Source organism: Epinephelus lanceolatus, chromosome 23, assembly GCF_041903045.1.
Source record: "Epinephelus lanceolatus isolate andai-2023 chromosome 23, ASM4190304v1, whole genome shotgun sequence".
NCBI lineage: Eukaryota > Metazoa > Chordata > Actinopteri > Perciformes > Serranidae > Epinephelus > Epinephelus lanceolatus.
The window spans coordinates 5,895,108-5,920,958 of NC_135756.1; positions in this window are offsets into that span (position 1 = coordinate 5,895,108).

A 25,851-nucleotide genomic window follows, 5' to 3' on the forward strand; every position below is an offset into this window, starting at 1 on the left:
TTGCAGTCAAGCCACTACAGTGGACCCCAGTCTGTCATGTCATACACTGCCACCCAGTGGCCAGGTGTTGTCAGTGCAACACAAATTTCTCAAAACCCAGATGCAAGAGATGTTGTGCCCCTCAAGAATATCCCGCCAGTCCTTCTGTGATAGGAGACCCTGGCAGGGAAATAAAATAGAAGCTGAGGAGTCAGGTGCAAAGTTCAACGCTGATGCATGGCATTTAACAATATTAGAATGTTTTAAAAGTGTGAACACACTAGTTCAACAGCATTAATATATATTTTTATAGTTTCACGTGACATCACATTTTTAGTTTAAAACTTAAACGCATACTCCATCCCTTTATGACCACAGTGTACCCATCTTCTGATGGCTACTTCCAGCAGGATAACGCACCATGTCACAAAGCTCACATCATCTCAAACATGACAATGAGTTCACTGTACTCCAATGGCCTCCACAGTCACCAGATCTCAGTCCAATAGAGCACCTTTGGGATGTGCTGGAACGGGAGATTCTCATCATGGATCAACTGTGTGATGTCATCATGTCAATATGGACCAAAATCTCTGAGGAATGTTTCCAGCACCTTGTTGAATCTGTGACACCAAGGATTAAAAAGGGGGTCCAACCTGGTACTAGCAAGGTGTACCTAATAAAATAGCCAGTGAATGTATGCTGATTTAGCATGTTGAATTGGCATTGAATGAAATCACTCTGATTGGCAGTTCAGTTCAGCGCACAAGAAAAGAAACAAAAGTGAGGAAAGTAAACAAATGACTTAAGTCATAAAGGCGTGACATCGAAACAAAATTGTTATATCAATGCAATTTTTTTGGGCCATTAAGCTCTCAAGCAGAATTTTTGTGTCACAAGTTTGTAATTGTCACAAGCACATATATCTTTCAACATGGGGTTGTGTTGTAAATCTGCTAACTGGCAAACTAGCATCTTGAAACTGTCCTTCTTGGTCCTCCGGTTTCTCCTTTTCAACGATGAATACAGACTACTGACGATTAAGTATTAATTAAAAAGGGGGTCCAATCTGATCCTGTATTTCTTACGTCCGTGTTTGTGTGTTGAGAATGATTGTGCTGAACTTCCTAACCTGGAGAGGAAGTGCAGGTTCATCCTAAATTTCCAAAGGACACATCTTCATGAGACTTTTGCTGGATAATGCCCCCAAACTGGGATGAAGCAAAATCCTGCCTTCATCAAATCAGACGTGCAGACGTTGATCCTCAAACACTGAGGAGTCTTTGACAGTGAGATCCTCTGCTCTGTCCCCCTGCAAGACTCTGCTCCTCCACATGATGCCAGTGTTGTGCTGCTGAACACTTCCCTCTGCTCAGTCTGCCTCCTCTCTGCAGCTCATCCTCCAATAATCAACACAGGTGACTGACACAAGTGATGCAAGTTGACTCATATTAGAGACCTGGAAAGAATTATTGATGGAAGAACCTATGAATTAGTAACACAAAGCAAAAGGGAGCAGTTTATCCAGCATTTTACAGATGAAGCATTTTCTCAATCACTTACAATGGTGATGAATGATTTTAACTCCACCTTTATGAATAAGCAACATGTACTGATGTACTGTGTGTTCACTTTTAGACTGAGAGTCTGGTAACCCCTCCATCTTCAGGCCTGTCAGTCCATCTCCCCCCATTCTGATGCATTATTGGTCCTCTGTGTAGGGCCCAGGAAGCACTGGGAGATAAGGGGGAAAGGGCAGAAGGCCAGGCACTGCGATCCCTCAGATAGCACCTAATCACATTCATTACATCAATTAGGGCAGGCCAACACAACGCCAGGCTGGGAGTCAGACCTCCATCTCCTGCTGATCGATGCTAAACACAGAGTACATCCTCCAGTCCTCAACCTCCACACTGGAGACCAGCATACTGTACCTAACCTCACCTGGCATACTGGGCCTCCACCGGGAGCTCACCACTGGGATGGAGTTTAGAACCAGTTAATTTTGGCAGGGTTTAGTCTGAAGGAGTTTTTGAAAACTGGTACCAGAGGTTGGACAGAGTCAGTGTTTTGCAAGTCTCAGGTCTTTGCATTCAAGTCCAAAGTCACTTCCCAAGTCAAGACAGACAATTCCCAAGTCATAAACTTTGAGGTCTGAGCCCTAAACAAGTCATAATGTGCACTTCACCAAATGTTATGCCATTTTAACAAAGTAATAATATATGAAATTTACAAAAATCATGAATGCTTTTTAATATTTGTATTTATTTGTTTAAACAAATTTGTTGAAAGTTGTTTTGTAATTTTTGCTGACCTTCGTATATTTTTTGTATACAAACAAAACTATCTTTGGAATACTTTTTTTTGCCAACTGGTGCTCCGTTTTTCGTGGTTCCCTCCTGAAACTTGACTGGATACTGACAGATGGTTCCAAACAAAGCGGATCTGAGAAATTAAGAGTTGATTTGCAAGGAATATGTAGCGTGTACATTCGCTGATTCAGGAAATGAAGGAAAATAAATTGATTCACAGCACACTTTTTGAATAACATGCTATTTAATGTATAGACTTGGGGGAAGGTATCAAATATCAAGTTTCGAGTCACTGGTTTTAAAGTTCAAGTTGCCTTGCAAGTCTTCTTCTGTTTTGTCGGCCCACACCTTCGGCTGGTACCAATATTTCTTGAGTCATTGGAGTTTAAATCTGAGTTGAGTTGCAAGTCTTTTTTCTATTATGTCAGTCCAAAGTCATCAAATGTGTGACTCAAGTCAACACCAACACCATGTTTTTTAAGTCACTGGTGTTAAGGTTCAAGTCAAGTTACAAGTCTATTTTGATATTGTCATATGGACTTTAATTTAAGAATTTAAGACTCTAGTGTAATTCGAGTCCAAGTCTTTTGACTCAAGTCCGCGTCTCTGGCCAGTCACAATATCTCTTGAGTCACTGAAGTTAAAGTCCAAGTCAAGTTGCAAGTCTTTTTTTCTATTGATTGTGTCAGTCAAAAGTCATCAGATTTGTGACTTGAATCCGACTCAAGTTGACTTGAGTCCACACCTCTGGCTGGTACCAAAATTTCGTAAATTGTTGGTGTTAAAGTCCAAGACAAGTTGCGAGTCTTTTTTGATTTTGTCATTCCATGTCACCAAATTTGTGACTCAAGTCTGACACACCTCTGTCCGGTACCCATATTTTTGGGATCAAGGATGCAGATTGCCAACTTAAATATCTATTTTGGGCTATTTTTACTGATTGAAATTCCCCAAAATTACATGTATTAAGGTATTCATTTATTCAAGTCAGTGACTGAGACCACATTGAGACCACTGGACACTACAACCATGTATGTGGTGATTTGCTGGTCGAGAGATGTCTAAATGTGTAATTTAAAATCAGGCTAAATGTGGTTGAGATCTGAAAGTATTTTAGACATCTGGTTCACATATTACTGTCTTTTAAATTTACTTTTAAAATAATATATTTCAGTTAAAAACATGCAAAAATGCAGTGATTGAAACAGCACTCATATGCAATGTATGTAGATGTCTAAAACTGTAACATTCCTAATAACCTTAACCGACATGTAAAGTTAAAGGCCTCCCATGGCCAGCCAGTGTAGAACTGATCAATAACATAATACAGATCTAATGGATCATATCCTTAGATCCCATACAGTATATAAACACAATCCCAGTATATTGGCAAACCGATCTATTCAACAGTAGACCTGTGGTCCACTTTAAGTGTTGAGGATATTAAGTGGTTTAAAGCAGGACTTGAATGCACATCCTGAAATCCCCTGTGTGTAACTCCATCCATATAATGATTACCAAAGTAGAATCTTTAAGACGGCAAAATTTGGTATCACATTCTAAGTCCACGCAGCAGTTAAGCCCCGCACAATGGTTCTCGAATGATAAATATGAAATCATAATCTGAGCCGGTTGGTCATTAGATGTAATTCAAACAGAATCTTCAGTACAGTGCTGCTTTTCTTTCTGCTGACAGATAACAGACGCTACTGTGTGTGAGACGTTCACACGCAATGGTCGACACAGAGAAGTCAAATAAAGAGAAGATCTTGTGGACAATGTCTCCACACATCTGTGAGTTTTACTGGTTTAATAATCTCCACACTGGAATCCTCTTTAGGCGAACCAACCTGAGACCAAATCCTCAAAATATTCACTTCTTATTCTTTAATGTTTCTCCTGCAGAGTCCATATGTAAGTTTGATTTTTAAACATAAAGCGACCAGAAATTGTTGATGGTGATAGATTTCTGTTTTTACAGTAAATAGCTAATAGCAGGGCTAATATGACTGTGGTACAGATCTCACGTAAAATAAAGACCATATTCCTTACAAACAACATTAAAAAAGCTAATTAGCATCTGCTAGCCTGTGTTTTCCTTTCTGAAAACTTTGGTTTTACTTTGACAGCATAACAATATTGGAAGATGTCATCCATTTAACTGATGCTTCTTCCACCATCTTCTATAGCGATAAACTCTTAGACATTGAGGTGTGTCGGCTGAGATGCCAGAAGAAAATGTTTGCATTGTATTTTTATGCAAACCACCAATACGTTGCATTTGTGTCTTTCATACGCATCATTATCAATGTTTGTAAAGTTACATAGTACATGAGCTGAGAGATGGAGGGGGTGACACATAGGTGAGACACCTGCCAACCTGCAGACCACTGTTCAAGACCAAAATCAACAAAACCAGTGTAGCATGTAATTGCTGTGTTTTGAGTGGCTTTTTTAGCCACCAAATGTGCATTTTTTAAAATGAGCCACCACTGCTTTTCCAGCCAGGATAGTGCCATAAAAAGCTGTTGTTTTTTAACCAAGCGACATTGCTACATTTCCTGCAGGGATAGCGCCAAGAAAAGCAATACTTTTTTTAAATCAAGAAATCCCTGCATGTCCTGTGGGGACAGTGCCACCAAACGTGGTTGCTTTTCCCTAACACATCGCTGCATTTCCAGCTGGGATAGTACCACAAAAAGCAGTTGTATTTGTACTGAGACATTGGTGTGTTCTCTGCAGGGATAGTACAAAGACATCCCTGCATTTCCTGCAGGGATAGCGCCAGGAAAAGCAGTTGTTTTTTACTGAGACATTGCGTTTTCTGGGGGGATAGTGTCACCAAATGGAATTGATTTTCATCTGGATATTGATGACAACTCTAGCCAGGATTGTGTCACCAAATGTGGTATTCCAAGCCCAAACATAAACTTTTCCTGACCATGACCAAGTGGGTTTTTTGTGCCTTAACATAACCACACATTAACCACAGGTAAAAAGGTGAAGGTACAATTAAAGTTACAGTAACGTATCTGCTACAATATAACATACAACTGTTACTTATTCGCAGTTCGTAGGAACATAGTTTTTCTAGTGATTGGGTTGGGTGCGCATGTGCTGAAAACGGTCTCACTCTGAAGATGTTGAAAATGTGGCACTTTGGCAGTGACTTGCAGTGTCAGAAACCAATGGAAAAAGGCGTCCTTTAATGTCAGTGTGATACGCAGTTATAGTTTAATGGCACTCAGGAAGGAAACAGGAGGAAAACAAAGCGGGACAAGAACAAAAGGCTGCGAAAGTTTGAATATTGAAGCAAAAAATCATTTGTAAACACAAGAACATTAAATCTAAATGAAATTGGTTTAAACTGTGCATGAGGTGTATTACAGTTATCAGGTAGATTGGGTTGAATATAAGGAAATGCTGCACTGACTGGAAATAAATTTGCTGGAGGAAACACTCATGCAAGGACACATAGTTGTGCAGACAGACAGGCAGGGTGACAGAGTTTGAGCTGATGACACATTAGATGTCACAAGGTTAAAACCACGTGGCTGCACTACTAGCATGTACTCCCAGTTCGTCCTGCAGGTGTTGCGTGTGACAAGGAGCATGTGACACGCTCAGGTATGGTCGTCCTTTGTGGAATGCTGCCTCCTGCATTCACAGCATCCATCAGATGTCTGAGCGGGATCACCGCTGTGATGGACAAGCACGCCTCAAAAATGTTCAAGCTAAATGACTCGTGACCGTCAGGCGGGCCGTACAGTACATTTGAGAGCACATGTGTGTCATCGGTGACCTGCTGACTTAGCTGGCTTCCTCCTGAAACCTTTTGCCTCCTTTCCCCTCGGCGACAGAAAACCTGGTGACACCAGGATGAGCGACAGGCGAGGAAGAGGAGAAATGGCGCCGAAAACTGGAGGGAGATAAAATGGATAGATAAGGTCGGGGCATCTGAGAAAAAAAAATGGGAAAGTGGATAGATTGCGACAGAAGAGGGAGAGAGAAAGAAGAAAGGTGGGGGAGGCGGGGGAGAAGAGTGATGCTATTGATACACCAAGGCTGCAGAAAGAGGAGAGGAAGGTGCACTCCATTTTTTCCTCCTCAAAGTGCTATCGGAAGACATACATTACAATGACAGCACTGTGACCACGCCAACCACATAAAAAACACACCGCCTTTATTTCATCTCCCACAGATAGTTATTAATAAAAACCCGGACACACACACACACACACACACACACACACACACACACACACGGAGAGGAAAAATAGATGAGAAAGAGCGATGGAGAGTCAAAAAGGAGAGACGAAGGAGGAAGATCATGTCGGGAGGAGGTTTGCCCGCCTGACAACGTGAAGTCGAGAGCAATGGGACTCACACCTCGATTTGTCAGTGTGATGAAATAAGCTACCGGCCACAATCCCATACTCCACACTCTCTACTGACGTGACATCTAAAGCATCTCTTTTTCCTCTCTCTTCCCTCCTCTCCCCTTCCAAGTATTCATGTAGGCCCTTATTTCTCTTCTCACTTCCCTCACAGACTCTCTCCGCCTTTCTCTCTCTGAGCCTCGGTGTTATCAGTATCTGACACACAGTGAATCAGGGAGTATCTAGCGGCCTGCTATCAGACCTCTCTTCATCTCCCACTGCCCCTCTGTGCTCAGGCCTATCAATCAGAGAGCCGCTGCCAGGACAGATGCCACCGACGCAACCGCAACCACTGACACATCTTGCATCTACCACAACGTAGCAACGGAACGAACACAATTAACAGGAGTCATTCAGTCACTACAAAGTAAAGACAAAAGTTTAGCATAATATGTCCAATATAGTGGAATTTGGAAGATTATGATTGTTTTTAAAAGAGGTAGTTCACCCCAAATCAAAAATACATATTTGCCCTCTTCCCTGTAGTGATATTTATCAATCTAGAATTTTAGTTTGAGTTGCAGAGTGTTGGAGATATGGCACTCGCCTTGAGGTGCTTAGAGCATCCAAAAAACACATTTGAAAACCTCAACATCAGTGTCTCTTTCCAGAAATCACGACCTGGTTACTCAAGATAATCCACAAACCTTGTTTTGAGCAGTTTTATATAGGAACTCTTTTCTTTCTACCAAACTACACCCACCAATTGTATCACTGTGCAGAAGGAAGACGGGGACGCCATATCAAGTTCTACCTGTTACATGCATTGTCTTCTTTCAAAATATGCGCTACGTTGGTACGACCAATAACTAAAGCAAGTGGTTGGGTTTAAGCCAAAAAAAACAGGGTTTGGCTTTACAATCATACGAGAAGCAAACACTGCTCTCGTGGGTGAAAGTTGTTGGTTGTTAGACCCATCTACCACCCGTCCCACTCGCCCTACTCAGACTTTAAGTACCTTTACTTTCGTTGTTGTCCCACAGAGTTTCCCCCTGATGCCACCAAGTACCATTAGTCAATAACGACAACCAGCTGGGCATCATGTCGATGTTAAAGGACGACTTTTTCGTTGGCGTCTGATGCCGTAATTCACTGCCCAAGCGCCGGATTTCGACAACTTCAGAGTGAGATCGGGTTCGGTTGATGGGTGCAGTATTGTAGAAAGAAAATAGTTTCTACATGAAACTGCTCTCTTCAAGGTCCGCAGATTATCTTGAGTAACAGGGTTCTAATTTCTAGAAAGAGAATTTTTAAAATTATACTGAAGAGAAGGCAGTATCTCCAGCCAATATCTTTGGTAACTAAGGCTGCAACGATTAATCAACTAATTGATGACTAATCAACTATTAAAATAATCGGTGACTATTTTAGTAGTTGACTTATCGGTTTGAGTCATTTTTCATAGAAAAGTACTGTAAAAGTACCCAAAATACTCTTATTGCAGCTTCTTACATTCAAATATTGGCAGCTTTACACACTCTCCCATGACGGTGAACTAAAACCCTTTGGCGTGAGTATGAAACAAGACATTAGATGACATAATTTTGGGGTTTGGGAGAGACAGACCGACATTTTTCAACATTTTAACACATTTTACGATAAAATGATTCGTCAGCTAATCAAAGAAATAATCGACAGATTAGTCGACAATGAAAATAATTGTTAGTTGCAGCCCTATTGGTAACTAGGAATGGCTGTTGGGGTGACTGTGGCTCACTAATCAGAAGATTGGCGAAATTTGCATATTTCCACTTTAACTAAACGACTCTGCAAACCTTCTATACCACATATACATTTTTTTATTTACTATGTCTAATAGAATATCTGTGCTTTAAAAAAATCTGCTTCATTACTGTTTCAATGTTGTCATTGAACTTTCTTCTTGTTATATTTATCTTTCACCAAAATCTAAATTTTATGCTGCCATTTTCCCATGGTATTGAAAATGGTATTGAATATCAATATTTTCAAGGAATTATAAATCTAAATTAGAAATCCCACTATGACCACAACACTATTCAGTCACATGACAAACTCTACTGACTGACTTCAACATATCAAACGCACCTACTGCACGAGGCGGGCAATTTAAAGTGTCGACGCCCCGCCCACTTTTTTTTATCTCCGCCATTGTACCATCACACACCTGTTCATGAGCCCTGCTAAGCTAACGGCTAACAAGAAATAACTGCTAACTGTGTTTTTAGCTGGAAAACTTGATGCTAGAGATGGTAATGTTGATGTAGTATTTAAGATAACTTGATAGCTAGCCAGGCAACATCAGTTGTTGCTTCAGGACTTCTTCACAGAGTCTCCAGGCTGCTGTTGGATGTTTGGATGCTTCACTTCAGCAAGGTAGGAGCTGCTTTCGCTAACTGTCATGTCCTGTCTCTTTAGCTGTTGTGGGTGGTGGAGATGCTAACATCTGTGTAGCATTTAAGTTAGCTAGCCAGCCAGTCACCAACAGTCTGACCATGTTGGTGACTGGCTGGTTAGCCAACTTAAATGTTACACAAATGCTAGCTGCTTTTGCTAGCATTTCTATTGAGTCAAGTTTTGTCTCTAAAGTTGTTGTTGGTGCTGGAGATGCTAACATCTGTGCTACATTTAAGTTAGCTAGCCAGCCAGTCACCAACAGTCTGACCATGTTGGTGACTGGCTGGCTAGCCAACTTAAATGTTACACAAATGCTAGCTGCTTTTGCTAGCTTTTCTATTGAGTCAAGTTTTGTCTCTAAGGTTGTTGTTGGTGCTGGAGATGCTAACATCTGTGCTACATTTAAGTTAGCTAGCCAGCCAGTCACCAACAGTCTGACCATGTTGGTGACTGGCTGGCTAGCTAACTTAAATGTTACACAAATGCTAGCTGCTTTTGCTAGCATTTCTATTGAGTCAAGTTTTGTCTCTAAAGTTGTTGTTGGTGCTGGAGATGCTAACATCTGTGCTACATTTAAGTTAGCTAGCCAGCCAGTCACCAACAGTCTGACCATGTTGGTGACTGGCTGGCTAGCTAACTTAAATGTTACACAAATGCTAGCTGCTTTTGCTAGCATTTCTATTGAGTCAAGTTTTGTCTCTAAATTTGTTGTTGGTGCTGGAGATGCTAACATCTGTGCTACATTTAAGTTAGCTAGCCAGCCAGTCACCAACAGTCTGACCATGTTGGTGACTGGCTGGCTAGCCAACTTAAATGTTACACAAATGCTAGCTGCTTTTGCTAGCATTTCTATTGAGTCAAGTTTTGTCTCTAAATTTGTTGTTGGTGCTGGAGATGCTAACATCTGTGCTACATTTAAGTTAGCTAGCCAGCCAGTCACCAACAGTCTGACCATGTTGGTGACTGGCTGGCTAGCCAACTTAAATGTTACACAAATGCTAGCTGCTTTTGCTAGCATTTCTATTGAGTCAAGTTTTGTCTCTAAAGTTGTTGTTGGTGCTGGAGATGCTAACATCTGTGCTACATTTAAGTTAGCTAGCTAGCCAGCCACTAACAGTTTCACCATGTTGGAGCTGCTTTTGCTAACATTTCTGTTGTCATGTCTTGTCTCTGAAATTGTTATCGGCGCTATAGAGATGCTAACACCTGTGTAATATTGAAGATAGCTAGCTAGAGAGTCACTGACAGCTGCTTTTGCTAACATCTCTGCCGAGACATGTCTTGTCTCTTTAGCTGTTGTTGGTGTTGGAGATGCTAATGTCCATGTAACATTTAAGTTAGCCAGTCACCAACAGTTTCATCATGTTGTCTCTGAAGTTGTTATTGGTGCTGGGGATGCTAACATTTGTGTAACATTGAAGATAGCTGATTAACCAATTATGTTTGAGCTGATTTTGATAAATTTCTATTGAGTCATGTCTTGTCTCTAAAGTTGTTATCGGTGTTGTAGAGATGCTAACATCTGTGTAACATCAAAGATAGCTAGCCAGCCAGTCACCAACAGTCTCACCATGTTGGAGCTGTTTTTGCTAACATATCGGTTGAGTCTCTTTAGCTGTTGTTGGTGTTGGAGATGCTTATGTCCATGTAGCATTTAAGTTAGCTAGCTACCCAACCAACCAATCACCAACAGTTTCACCTTGTTGGGGATGCTTATGCTAGCGTTTCTGTTAAGTGATGTCTCGTCTCTGAAGTTATTATTGGTGCTAGAGATGCTAACTTATGTAACATTGAAGATAGATAGCTAGCCAGCCAGTCACCAACAGTCTCACCATGTTGGAGCTGCTTATGCTAGCATTTCTGTTAAGTGATGTCTTGTCTCTGAAGTTATTATTGGTGCTGGAGATGCTAACATCTGTGCTACATTTAAGTTAGCTAGCTAGCCAGTCATTAACAGTCTCACCATGTTGGAGCTGCTTATGCTAGCATTTCTGTTAAGTGATGTCTTGTCTCTGAAGTTATTATTGGTGCTGGAGATGCTAACATCTGTGCTACATTTAAGTTAGCTAGCCAGCCAGTCACTAACAGTTTCACCATGTTGGAGCTGCTTTTGCTAACATTTCTGTTGTCGTGTCTTGTCTCTGAAATTGTTATCGGTGCTATAGAGATGCTAACACCTGTGTAACATTGAAGATTGGTCGGTAGCTAGCCAGCCAGTCACCAACAGTCTGACCATGTTGGAGCTGCTTTAGCGAACATTTTGGTTGAGCCATGTCTTACCTCTAGAATTGTCATTGGTGTTGGAGATGCTAACATCTGTGTAACATTGAAGATAGAAAGCTAGCCAGTCACCAACATGTCTCACCATGTAGGAGCTGCTTTTTTCTGTTAAATCATATCATAACTGTGTTCGAAATCGCTCCCTATCACGGATATAGTGCACTATATAGTGTGTTCGCCATTTTGTAGTGTTGTTCGAATTCTCCGCGGTTAATTTCATTCACTATATAGTGGACTATAAAATACCCACAATGCACAGCAAACATGAGTGAACAAACGATGTACCCTACATTTTACTCCTGTATACCACAATACAATGCTGTCGTCTTTTGCCAGAGGAGAAGAAGAAGAAAAAATTTCGGTTAGTGTCCGAAATCTCGTTCAGTGGTTCCCCATGTAGTGCACTATATAGTAAACACGAAATAGGGAATAGTGAGTGAGTGAGTGAGTGAGTGAGTGGATGGTTTCGAACACAGCTCTTGTCTCCTAAGTTGTTGTTGGGGCTAGAGATGCTAACATCTGTGTAACATTTAAGATAGCTAACGTTAGCCAGCCAGTCACCAACAGTCTCACCATGTTGAAACTGCTTTTGCTAACATTTAGGATGAGTCATGTCGTCTCTCTTTAGCTGTTGTTGGTGTTGGAGATGCTTATGTCCGTGTAGCATTTAAGTTAGCTAGCTACCCATCCAATCATCAAAACAGTTTCACCATGTTGGAGCTACTTATGCTAGCATTTCTGTTAAGTAATGTCTTGTCTCTGAAGTTATTATTGGTGCTGGAGATGCTAACATCTGTGCTACATTTAAGTTAGCTAGCCAGCCAGTCATTAACAGTTTCACCATGTTGGCGCTGCTTTTGCTAACATTTCTGTTGTCGTGTCTTGTCTCTGAAATTGTTATCGGCACTATAGAGATGCTAACACCTGTGTAGTATTGAAGATAGCTAGCTAGAGAGTCACTGACAAATGCTTTTTCTAACATCTCTGCCGAGACATGTCTTGTCTCTTTAGCTGTTGTTGGTGTTGGAGATGCTAATGTCCATGTAACATTTAAGTTAGCCAGTCACCAACAGTTTCATCATGTTGGAGCAGCTTTTGCTAGCATTTCTGTTGAGTCTTGAACCTTAGTTGTCATTGGTGTTGGAGATGCTACATGTTTGCATGCTCTGGACTCTGTGTACCATGATGCATTGAGATTTATCACCAACTGTATGCCCCTAACTCGTCACTTTATCCTGCATGCTCGAATTGGCTGGCTCTCCTTACAATTTCATAGACTTTTTCAATGGCATTCCCTCGTCTTCAGAGGTATTCTTGGCCTACTTCCAGCATACGTATGTGTGTACATTAGGCAAAAAAATGAACATGATTTAATTGTCTGTATCGAAGGTGCGAACAGAATTTGGCAAGCGAGCATTTATGTACGCAACTCCTTATATGTGGAATCGTCTGCAGAAGGACTATAAGTTGAACTCTTTGGTTCCTCTCAGTCATTTCAAAGTGCTGTTGCAGGATTTTTGTACACAATCTATATGCCAGTGTAAGGGTGTGTGTTAGCTGCTCTTTGTAATCATGTGTAGTGCAGTTAAATAAAGGTTAAATAAGAATTAATTATAAAAAACATCTATGTAACATTGAGGATAGATAGCGAGATAGCTAGCCAGGCACCAACAGTCTCACCGTGTTCCTTCAGGACCTCTTTGACTGCTCATCACATCAGAGTTTCCTGTCCTGTTCCTGGACCGTAAGGATCAGTGCTTCACTTCAGCAAGGTAGGAACTGCTTTTACTATCACTTATGCTGTGAGTTGATGCCTTGTATCCATGAAGCTGCTGATGGTGTGTGTGCTTGGCTGGTGTTGCTGCCGTCTGCTTCATCTCAGACATCTGATTGTTGTTGACGTCTTGGCGTTTGCTGGCTGCTAATATCTGCTTTTATGGTGCTTTCATCTCGCTGTTTGCTATTTATTTGAATTAAATGTGAATTAATTTCTGGTCGTGACTGAGCTGTATTTTTCTTTGGGTTATTGCTCTTGCTGTGTGCATCATGAGGCCTTCGAGCTATTGATTTACATGGCTGCGAAATATGACTCATCATCATGCTTGAGTGTTATGACTGTAATGAGCTGAATTGGTTGTGCAGCAGTTTGTGGTGCTTTGATGTATGCTGGCTTTAAGGATTGTTTTCTTGCACGCTGCCCATACGTGCAGTTATTCTCCTGCAACATGCACTTCATGGGAGACTCAACATGGCTTGTGACATTCACATTTCCTCCACACACTTCATAATTAGCAACTCACTCATTGCCAACCATAAGTTCACATCCACGTGCTGATGGCCAGAGGATCCCCGTTTCACTTCAACAAGGTATGAGCTGCTTTTTCTAATATTTACTGTATGCTGGTTTTGCTTTGCTGCTGTTTGTGTGCTTTGCAAACGCTATGAAACTCTTGATGCTGCTGTTTTTTTTTGGGATCTGCTAGCTGCTAACTTCTGCTTGTATGCACTCTCTGTTAATTGTAGTTGTCATAATAATAATGTATGGTGCTCCAGTATACTTTCCTTTTGGCTGTTGTTTGTCATGTGTGTTACTATACCATTGATTTACCTTGTGTTGAAATCTGAATCATCATGTTTCAGCTGTATGGGTTTTGTAGCAGAATGATGCTGTTGCGCTCCTTTCAGTTGATGTTTGTGTGTTTAGTAATCTTGGCATGCTGCTGGAGCTTCTGGCAGTTTCATTGCTGTCTCATATTTTCTTGTGGTTGATGTTTTGGCATTTATCCCCTGATAATTGGTGCTGCCATCTACTTATGTGCATTTTATTGCATTGTTTTAGTTTATTTTCTTGTGGTGGCTGTGCTTACTGTTTTCTTGGGTTGCTGCATGTGCAGTGTGATCCTTTTGTGATGTTGATTTAGTGGTCACAGTGGTATAAATACTTTTCTCTGCGGGTTACAAATGTTTGTCTGAATGTCTGAATTATTTTGCTGCAGGTTGTTTCCTTTGTTGTGATGCTGGTTATTGGCTCGTCATTCAGTGCTGCTGCCATAGACCGTTTAAAACAAGTGGACGTAGCCTCTAGGTCTGAAAAGTGAAGCCACTGCCAGCCAGTGCCTTAAACCTACATTCTTTCTAATGGCCAGCAGGGGGCAGATCCATTGGTTGGAAGAAGAAGTCTATGAGAAAATGACCCTTCTTCTCACTTAATGAAAAGCGACCTGTCAATCAAGATAGAGTCATAGCCATCCCAGTCGCCAGAAGAAAATCTTTACATTTTGTGTTTCTGCAAAACACAAATCTGTTACATCTGCACATTCAATACATATCATATCATCATTTCTAAAGTGATGTGATTTATTCACCTTATTCTTAAGGGTGCAACTGCAGAAATTGTTATGGGAACCACTTCTGGTGGGGTAGTGCAAGTCGCAGTGAGTAAGTTAGTTGCATTGACTCTCTGTGGTTAGTTCCAGAGGCTAATCATGGTGGCCGACCACCAGCGGCAGTAATTCGCCCTTAATGTAGCAAGTACTGCTTTGTTTTTTAACAGATACTTAATCAGCATTTTCTAAAAATTCCTTGCGGAGCTCTGGTGCCTGTTGTGCTGTCCATACATGTAACATTACTAACACCCAGACTAAATTAAATTGGCTTCAGCAGCCATATGTTTAACGTGCACCCAAATCAAAAAGGGGCAATCTGCAGACTACCGTTTGAAACCAGCAATGCAAGTGGATTTTTTTGCAACCCTTGGTGACATTTCTACCAGTGTTTGCGACACCCAAACGTGGGTGTTTTTAGCGACACATTGCAGCATTTCCCTGCAGCGTTTGTGACACTGAAACTGGGTGTTTTTTTTACCAACACATTGCTATGTTTCCCGTAACATTTTAGCCACTGAACCTGGATGTTTTTCAGCAAACATTGTGGTGCTTCTCATTGGCCTTTGTGCCACCAAATGTAGGTATTTTAAGCCAAAACATCTTTTCCTAACCATAACCAAGTGTTTTTGTACCTTAACCTATCCACACCTTCGCCACAGCATTGTTGGGAAACGAGTTTCAACGTATCAGCTCCAAAATAATGTACTAATGTAATTTATCTGTGGTTTGCAAAAACACACAATGCAAACATTTTTTTCTGGTGATTGGATTGTCGTAGCAATGCTATCACCCCCAGCTACACTGTCTCATCCAAATAGTGTCACTTCTGGCTCCAAAATACCAAACTCAATGCTTCAAAATGGTTGACCAAAAACCTATGGGTGACTTCATGGTGGCTACATCCACTTCTTTAAGTTTGTCTGTCTGTGGCTGATAATGCTTTTCATGTTGCATTCTATAAGCTCCACCCTTACCCCAGCATCCACCTATAGGCTCAGAATCTGTGTTAATTTTGAGCCAATCAGTGGTGTAGTGGTAGTTGATAAGTAGGTGTACTCCTTGGTAGATGGTTAGGTAACCTAGGACAAAGTGGGTATACCCGGTAGACCTGCATATACCCTCCACTGCACCACCAAAGCCAATCATTTCTGTGCCTTTCAGACTAATTCTACAGTATTTAATGTGTGCTACCTTCAGCTGTTTGCCACTGATATCTGTGCTGAATGTATTAAGCTTGAATAGGAATATATATCTACACTCTAAAAAGATAAAAACATTTAAAATTGCATCATCTGTTTTTCTAGTGGAAAAAATTGCTCCTTTTAGGGTGTCTAAAACTCTGTTCCTGTCCACAACAACCTCTTCACCAACCCTGAACTAGCTGAACATATTTTATCACAAAAATCATCCATTTTCCGACACATTAACCGACAGCTTGTCCAGATTCTGTTCTTAATTAGCAAACGCACTAATGGTTTATACAAGTAAAAATCACACAAACTGCAATATGTGCTTTAGTGTTGGCCTTCAAAAAGCTCATGACGGTCAAACCCTTGAATCTTGAATTAAGTAAAATCTAATGCACAAATGTGATGAACGGAGGGATAATAGTATGTTTGAGACTCTCATCTATTATTGAAGAGGCCACTAGATCCAGATCACATCAGGCCTGGGACAGTAGATAGTGTTTCATGGTGGCTTTGTCTTTAAATATTCTCCTAGATTGAAAGCTTCAAAGTAAACTTCAATTACTGCAGTGATTAGATCTGGCCTGCTCCATTAGAGGACATTCTAGCTCGGGGGGGACAGACAGAGAGAGCAGGGCGAGGACTCTCAGACCCCCAGCCAAGGAATTACTAATTATTGATCTTGCTGCCACAAGCCATCTGACAATGACATTATAGTTGTGTAGCTTCAGATGGAGCAGTACAGTTCAGCACAGGGGCTGAAGTAGTCCCTGCAAAGCACTTAGACATGGGGATGAAATCCTGTTTCATTTGGGATGGGATAGAGAGCAAAGGGTTTCTGCTGGCTGTGGGTTAAAGTTCCAATTTGATTCAGTTTTTATCATTTTGTTTTGAAATACACTGTGGCTCAATGTAAGAATTGTAGTTTCCAGTGTTTCTTGACAATGTGGGCTTCCATATCAGTCACTTAAGAAACATGGTGTTCAGGTTTTTTTTTCTGCAGGACCAGTTGAAAACAGATGCTTTGCAGCTTAACAAGCTTATAATATAACATTCTAAGGACTAATTAGCTGCTGTAAAGGTGTGCATCCTTATAAATGACTCAAATCCTGACCTTTTGGTCATTATGAGAATGTCAACATGTGATACGTCACGACCAACAAGAACGTCAAACATTTCCACTTCTTCATCAAATGTTCTTGTGAAAATGTGCCAGAGTCTTTTAATATTTTCTGGACCATACAAACTCCTCAAATTCACACTTCTTTCTCTGTAGTTTATTAGCCTCCTGAGACCCCGCGTCCTCAGGTGAGGACATAGCATTTTGGGTTTCTGCACTGTATATTTCATTCTGCTTAACGTAGACCTGTTGTCCTCATTTTTGGACACTTTTATGCTCAGTCTGCAGCTGATCCAGACACAAAAGTGGACAAGGTCCAAAATCTGATCAAATTTTATGGTTGAAACTTGTTTATTTGTGCTAAATAACACCTGTAGTTTGATATGGAATACATTTCAACCAATTTTAGCCATGGTAACAAGCTAAAATGCCGTTCATTAGGAAGTACTCGTTTGAGGACATTGGGACTTCATGTTAGGCTTGACAGACTGTACCTACAGACAAAAAGGACATTAACAGATGGACGAACAGAGCAGGGAAACTTTAATACAAAATTACAACACGAGCAATTCACAAGGCTTTCAGAAATGTTGCATTATCTGCCGTGTTGTTTTCACACAGCCATGTTCAAGCATTGAAATGAAGAGTTTTGAACACTTGCAGACCTGAACAGTGACCTCTAACCCATACACTTACAACACATTCAACAATTGTTTAAACAATTGCGCAACATTGTTCAGGTATTGAAACAGTTTTATAATTTCTTACATGCTTGCGACTATTAAAAATCCTTGGGTCGCGGCAGGTTAGACTTGTGTTAAAAGCTGCAGAAAGGCCTGATGGGGCTGCTGTGACATGTTTGAGTGACTCTAACCTATATATAGGTGTGAGTGTTTGTTCTTGTGTGTTGCCCCAGTCGGTACTCCGCTTCCAACCCATTGCATGCTGGGTTCTTGCATCAGATCCCTGCGACACTGAACAAGATGACAGGTTTAGAAGTTGGATAGAGGGATAAAAATGTCAGATCTTAGATGGTATTGAGTGCAGGGAGTCAGTTGTGATTGAGTCCAGTGATTTGTTGATGGTAGTTTATTTCAAAATAGTTTGAATAAAACCATCAAATAAATAAATATATAACAATGAAGTGGAATTAACTAATTACACTACCATAAAGGACAATATGAAATATCACAAGGACAATACCAGAACATACTGGCTGGCAAATACACAACAGCAATTCAAAATAAAACAAAATACCAAAAGGAAATCACAATGCAAATACTATAACACGGAACATAACATATTCAAGCATGTAAATAGTGCACATTGCGTTAAATCAGCATTTGTAGGTCACCGCCCATACTGGAGTAAAAAGGGGAAAGTGGAGCAGAAATACAAGAACTGATAGCCTGTTTGATATTGAAAACCTTCTCTTCTAGAAATGATATGAATTTCTTTTTCTTTTTGTACACAACTGCTGGGGGCGAAAACAAAAAAGCGGCTGGCCAATGTAGCGCCATCACTGAGTAAATCTCTCTCAGTTTACATGTGTGTAGAGAGAGCATGCGTTGGTATGAGTTAAGGGAGGGCCCATTTACAGGACCTTTTTAGGGGCCGAGCCATCTGTGTGGGTACACCTGCCCAGTGTTTGACTTCTTGCAGAGTGGGAGACCAGGTGTCTTGAAAGTATTTGATTATATCATATGAATTACAAGAATAAAACTTGACTTCATTTTTAAATTTTTGATTATTGTACTGCATGTACACTGACTGTTAGATGTGACCAATCCATAATAAATACAGTTTCTTAATTAGTTACATTGTGCAAATGCCTGGAAATATATTTTTACAGTATGAACAATTTATAGCATAAAGGTTCAGTGTGTAAGATTTTGGGGGATTTAGTGGCATACAGTGATGAGGATTGCACATTGCAACCAGCTTAAACTTCTTCCACTTAGAATTCCTTGTTCAAGAGGTTTTTACCAGTAGCCGAATTATTTTTAGAGGTCTCCTTGTCTCCAAAACAAATGGAAGCTGGTAAAAACACCGGATAAAGCAGTTCCACTTTACAGATCAGTGTTTCTCTGATGCTATTTGGTATATCGGAGACTGGCAGCGCACTCACCTCATAATAATGTTTGCTTACCTTTATTCTCTGATAATGTACGATCCAAACATTCAGGAGGTTTTCACCTGGAGCTGAACTATTCGCAGAGGTCTCTTCCTCTCCAAAATAAACAGACCCGTTGATTTAAACCAGTAAAAACACTGAATAAAACACCTTCACATTAAAATTAAGTGTTTTTGTGATGCTGATATTTTCAGGTGGATATACGCTAAAGAAAACAAAGTTCTAATATTCCATTTTTGCCAATATATCCCACTAAATCTGACACACTGTAATGCTACCTTACGCCAAGGAGAATCCTCCCAGTTAGTCCCAGATTTTAAAAAGGAATGGTAATTGGTAGGGGTAGGAATCACCAGAAGATCCACCATACAATATCATTGTGATATTAAATATATCGGGATATGTTGAGTATTGCGATGAAAATCTATTGTGATATTTGCGATTTATTACCCTTTTTTTCCAACTGCAAATTATTTCCCCAAAGCAAAACTTTGACAATATCAGTTTTACCTCAAAAGTTTTCAGTCAGTTCGTCTGACGTCAATCCTTTTTGTTGCAGCAAAATGTGATGTAAAGCAGAAATAAAAGTAGGTGTAAGTAAAAAGCAGGTGATGGACTGTGTTAATTTCTCAGCTCTCTCAGAGTTGGATGATAGTTTTGTCAAGCAAAAGTTGTATTAAAATGTGTATTTGCAAAAATTGATAATGTATGTAATATAAGATCGATACAGTGTCCAGGTATCGATACAATATCGCCACGCAAAATATTGCAATTCTATCCACCTTATTTTCAGACATGGAAGTAAATAGTGATCAACTTCCGTTTTTCGTGCATGACTTCCGGTCAGCCGCTTTCCCTCATGTTTTCCCTTACCAGAGCTAATGGTGCAAGCTAATTTTTTTCAATTTTCAGTTGTTTACGTCAGGCAATCAGTTAGTTAGGTAGTTAGTCTGTGTATTTTATATAGATAACTGTGCCCACGTTTCCATTATAACAGAAATTTATTCCCTCTAAACGCCAATAAATCGCACATCAATCAAAAACTATGAACCAAAAAAACACAATCTATCCCGAGTGAGACAAACTGCTTGATCCCCGTCTCCAGTGTACCAGCAGAGAACCTGCAGAACCGAATCAGTGAAAAAAACAGACCGGGCTACACAGCCTCTCTAATGTTACCTGAGCAGCTGAAGCTGTGGCTCGCCCCTTGACACACAGACACACAGACGGTGCTTCTGCATGCCAGCCAAACGTGTGCGCACCTGTGAGAAATAAATATGTGAGGTGTACGCGGCTTTTCTATCTTTATTTCCCCTTTTCTTTCTTTCTTTCTTTCTTTCTTTCTTTCTTTCTTTCTTTCTTTCGTTCTTTCTTTCTTTCTTTCTGTCAGCGACATACACTCCTAACACAGGACGGGTTGTTTTTATTGACTGAGTTGATTAAGCTATAGTGATGCGCGGATCGGCTCTGATAGCACCCGAATCAGCATGTACGCATCAACCATCCAGCTGTTACAACATGATTGAGCTAGCAAAGCAGTTTTGTGTTGCTAAGTGTGGTATTTATTCAGTTTTGGGAAATCACGATGTCTAGAAAGCATCAGTGGCTGCAGCTGACAGGGACAGCTAACGTTAACACTAACAGCAAAGCTAACATCAGGATCATCATCTGTTAAAAGCCTCCCGTTGTCGGATACGACATGAAACTACTCCAGTTAGCTCAATCATGTTGTAACTAAGACATCCGCTGGAAAAAATATTTTTTTCACAGACCATTTATTGAGTTATTGAGTTACAGACACCGCTAATAGCTAACGGCTAACAGCTAACGGTTAGCCCAGCTAATCTACGATAACCATGTTATTAATTACAAACAAAACATGCACACAGAAATAGTAACGTTTGTTCGATCATTGGATCATTGTGTTTATAGACTTTACAAAAATCAGATTAGTCTAAACGGTGATATAGTGACGTGAAAAAAAAAATATATATATATACTTTACAGACTTTATATACTTTACAGTACTTTCCCTAGATATTGAATATCCATCAATACTTTAATGATGTGATTTCTTTTTTTGTGTCTGAATCTTTTTACCTTGTTTGGTCATTATCACTTATTGTCTAATATATCTTAATGTCAGTCAAGGGAAGCTTGTCTCTGTCTTGATAAAGGTTGGTGGAGTACATAAACACCAGGGATAACAATGGAAATAAGTCCAGGACTTTATCGTTCTATCCAGACAAGATCTGACATGTTATATTTTCACTTATATTAGAAGGTTGTGAATAAACCAATCAAAGGCCTCTTTTTAATGTTGCTGAGTCTCTCATGTTTCAGAAACAGTCTGGAGTTTGGGGCTGTGCAGACCTTGAAACCAGTAGATTGAGCAGAAATGACAGGAAAATGCACGACCTTGATAATGACGATAATGATCCTGATGGTTTTCTCCGTCACAATGTCAATACTGTTAATAATGACAGCGATGATGATGGATACGATGATGATGATAATGATGGTGCTCCCAGTGATGGCGCTGGCACTGTGGATGCTGCCGATGATTGTGGAAATGAGCATGTTGATAAGGCCGAAACATTTTCTTTGAGCATGCATGGCTCCCGATAACAGCACTGTAAGTCTACACTGATAGTCCCAGTGACCATCTTATCTACTACATCTCACTGTCAGACACCCACTTCCCCTTCCTCTCTGTTAGCAGGCTCCCAAAAACCATTAGAAGAACCTGATCAGCGCCACACACACATCCATAATCATAAAACAAATTTAGAATATTACAGGAGGAGAAACGTTTGAAATTAAAAACAGGGGTGCACGGAAGAGTGAGAGGTCTGCGGGGAAAGTGAAGAAGAACACGGGCACTCAAGTAAGAGAGGGGAAGATGGAGACGAAGAGGGAGAGGGAAGGGGAAAGAAAGAGGGAGCGAGAAGGCAGGGGGAAGATAGATCACGGTCCTGAGCGATTGTGACAAGCATAGACCCTATCAGCCGCTGTTTGTTTGCACACTCCCCTCTCTGCATTAAAGGAGCCGTCCAGGCCGCCGGCAGGCCGCGAGCGCTCCATCTCATCACCTGACACGCCAACAGATGTTATGGGCTGATAAGAGCCCCGCGGCCCCCTTCCCTTTGCATCTACGATTACCTCCGCACAAAGGAGAAAGGGGCGGCGGAGGGGGGGAGGAAGGAGGTGGAATGGAGAGAGGGAAGGAGGCAGAGGAGGGAGGAGAGGAAATCAAATACTTCATGATGACTTAAAAAAAAAGAGAAGAAATGAAATAGATGGAAGTGGAGTGTGTGTGTGCGTGTGGAGGGGATGGGAGATTGAAAAAGGGAATGAGAGAAGGAAAGATGGTAGGGGACACACTCATTTGTCCTGTATGAAGTGGTAAATGGCCTCGCCGTGCTTCCTGGCCCTGTGCTGTTTGTCTCTGTTCTAATCGGCTTATTCCATAAGCACTGCTGCACCATCGTCATTAGGCAATGATAATGATATTATTTAACAGGGGATGAGAGAATTAAGGAGCCGCGCTATCTGATGGCTAGTTTTGTCCGCCGCCTCATTTCCTCATCCTCGGAAAATGTAGCATTTCCCAGCCGATAAGGATTGTTTTGCAATTGCGAAGATGCTTTAATAACAGCCACATCCATTGCCTTTATTGCCTAAAAATATCATTACTCCAACTTTTATTGTGTATTACATGGCTGGTTTGTTCTCCAAATAACACTAACTAAATTGGGATGTCAAAAAAAAAAAAAGACTGGAACATTGGTCTTGTTATGGCGAATGTAACCCAATCACTGCAGTAAATACATACATATCTCCGTCTCCCTCCCTCTTCCGCCGCTTCCTCCTGATCACTAATTTATGATATAATTTAACAACGTTTCTATATTTGTTCCGCTAAACACTTTGCGTGGCATCAAATTACGGCTTCACAAAAGATCATAGAAACCCAATATCACGCATCCTATTCTCAGCCAATCTGAATGGAGAGATTGTGTTTCTTTTCTTTTTCCACTGCTTGGCTCCAAGTCCAGAGGGGGATAGATGACATTACTAAACACAAATCAGCCAATAGAATAAACAAACTCGGGGGATAAACAACAATGCAATCTCCATCTGCGCATAAACAATATGCATGTGTGTGGCTCCTCGCGATGAGATTGAATATGTGTAGATGATAAGCCAAGCAAGGTAATCAATGCAATAATGATGAGGAGGAGGTGGGGGGTGAAACGGGGGCACCAGGTCCTATCGCAAGCAGGCATCAATGGAATTTCTAAAGCCTGCCCTGTGTGTGTGTGTGTGTGTGTGTGTGTGCACGTTTCTGTGTGTTTGTGTTTGTGCGTGGAGCAAAAGCGTGACAAACGCGTCATTTCGTGTGCGAGAGAGATAAGCTCTAAATAATTGCGGTCTGACAGGCCTGAATAATGGCCAAATTAGACAGAAGGTGCACATTATTACGAGCGGCAAACATTCAAGGCTGGTTTGAGATGTAACTGGGCTTGATTAAGGCTCCGATGACGATGACGATGGTGATGATGGTGTTGTTAGACCCCCCCGCACCCCACCCTAATCCTATTTCCTCTCTTCTACTTTCTCCTCTTTCTTCTCCTTCTCCTCCGCGCATTAGCATTGCCTGGGCCGCTCCACTGAGTTACCTGTGGACGACCTCCTGTTGAGCCGCAGCCCACACACAGAGTAAAAGAGGGATGAGCAAAGAGAAAGAAGATGAGGGGGGGTAAAACAGCCACGGCCGTTGATAATCGGCGGATAAAAAGAGCGATACAAGGTCAGGGAGAGGACGAGGAGACAGTTGGGTGAAGCTTGGGCTGTGTGAAAGGAGCGATGGCAGAGAACAGAGAGAAGATAGAGGAGTGGCGGCTTTGATGTCGATCAGCTTTGGATTTGGTGTTTTGTCTGTGCCGCGGTTACGCCACGCTCCGGTAGAAAGATGAGAAAGGCCTTTTGGGAGCCTTCACTCGGTTGGCGCTTACCTGAGGCCCAACCAAAACAAGGAGCCTGTATCCGCTGTACGGATCAGAGCTGCCGTACAGCATGACCTAATGGCAGAAAGACAGGCTGAAAAATGACAGAATCAAGCATGTAGTGGAGAAAAAACACACCTAAAATCAATTTCAACACTTGACATAAACCTTTGTGGCATAAATCATAGCATACACCAAACTAAATTACATCAAACCGGTATCGTTTTGCTCCAACCTTTAAAGGAAAAGCCACAAGTCATGCTTTTCCCAAAAATAACAGGGATTTCTGTTTCCCAAATACTATATTTCCCTTTAATTCACTGCCTTTATTACCTGAATGAAAGGGTAGCCTGCTTTGACGTTGATTATAAATGGCAACAAATGTCAAGTAGAGGATATGTGACACACAGAAACACATGAGCATGTAATGGGGCAGCGTGTTGGCTCCGTGTTTAGTGGGTAGTCCTCACAACCAGAGGGTTCTGGATTCCTCCATGGTTCCTCCAGGTGCTTTGGTGTCACCGTACAATTCAAAACACATGCAGGCTGGTGAAACTGTGTGTCTGATGTAGGCTATCAGGGAGTACCAAGCATAGCAACAGTGAGGCGTGTGAGCTAATGGTGCAGTAATGTACAAAATAAGGAGATGGAACAGTGACTCCCCCTAAAATACAGTCTGGCAAAAGCCTGATTCAGCGGCTGAGAATCCTGCAGAGGTTTTGCGATTCCAGCGTTAATAGCGTAGGCAACTGGACCGGGTGGCCAGGTGGGTCAACAACTCACATTGTGACCTGAACGACTCTGAAACTAAGAGCTCACGTGACCCCTGCGACTCTGCAAGGGTTCCCACCCAACCAGGGTTTATAGCCTGCAACTTCGTACCAGTCATTCAGAACTGAAGATGCGTCTTCAATGAGAGGCGAAACGTCTTGAAGAAACGCAAGCAAGTCCAGTTGCCTACGATATTAGCACTTACGATTACCATGACCTGGATGACTGAGAATCTTCACCGACAAAATATTCCAGCATTGGCACCAACTGTCTACACTGCAAAGCAACCCAAAAATGGAAGAAGGACTTATCAAAAACAGCAGGGTTCATACAGTCATTAAAAAAACTGGAAAGGTTATTGAATTTAAGAATAGCAATTTGGAGCCCTGGAGAAGTTTTGGAAAACATTATGAATCCAGACAGTTTTGGAAACTTTATATACTGTGTTTGTGGTGTTAATGTTCAGGCAGATCAGTCACGTCACTTGACGTTACGATGTTCTCTGCGTGGGTAACGTTAGACTCTGACCTGATCTGCAACCTCTGTCTTTGTCAAGATGTAGACGCAGATTTATCAATATTCAGCCTGACTTGGAGAAGTATAAGACTTGGCTTAAAAAAACAAGATCCAAGATGTGCAAAATATGGACTGTGTAGTTAAATGTTTTACATTTTGAACACGGGAGAGACAGCTCTAGCTAGCCATGCTAAAGGAGCTGTCATTAAAGACGAACTTCACAGTTTCAAAATTCATATATTTTATTCATATAGTGTAAGATAGTAAAAAAGACCAGCTCTCTCCAGAATACAAAAATTAGAGCGCTAACAACTCTAACTTCCTGACAGTGAGTCAGGAAAA